Source organism: Priapulus caudatus, unplaced genomic scaffold, assembly GCF_000485595.1.
Source record: "Priapulus caudatus unplaced genomic scaffold, Priapulus_caudatus-5.0.1 Scaffold1853, whole genome shotgun sequence".
Classification (NCBI taxonomy): Eukaryota; Metazoa; Priapulida; class Priapulimorpha; order Priapulimorphida; family Priapulidae; genus Priapulus; species Priapulus caudatus.
Genome location: NW_014578914.1, coordinates 48,301 through 48,949, shown reverse-complemented (window position 1 = coordinate 48,949; position 649 = coordinate 48,301).

Genomic DNA, 649 nt, shown 5'->3' with positions numbered 1-649 from the left:
TGTGTGTGTGTGTGTGTGTGTGTGTGTGTGTGTGTGTGTGTGCGTGCGTGTGCGTGTGTGCGTGCGTGTGCGTGTGCGTGCGTGCGTGCGTGCGTGCGTGCGTGTGTGTGTGTGTGTGTGCGTGTGCGTGCGTGTGTGTGTGTGTGTGCGCGCGATATGGCGCTGCTACCGGGGTTACATCACAATGCAGTGCTGTGTGAGAACATTCGAGATGAACCTATTCATTGTTACTATATATCTATATATCTATATATATAATAATTATAATATTATATTATATATATATATATCATATATAACACAATCACCACACGCCATGCATATTCTTACGGGCTCACGGGGGGAGGTGTGTAGATATATTATTTATTATTATTCATAAGGGATCTGCTCTGAACCTTCATTCGATCGCGTGTAACATATGGAGAGTGATTTCAAATGAATGCGTGTTGCTAAAGATAGGTGAATCATTCATTCTACTACATTCGTGGAATAATGCTGATGATTAAAAGACAAACATCACCGACTTGCTGTGTCCCCGCGGTCACAGAGAGAGAGCAGCAGGAGACACAGAGATAGAGAGATAGAGAGAGAGAGAGAGAGAGAGAGAGAGAGAGAGAGAGAGAGAGAGAGAGAGAGAGAGAGAGAGAGA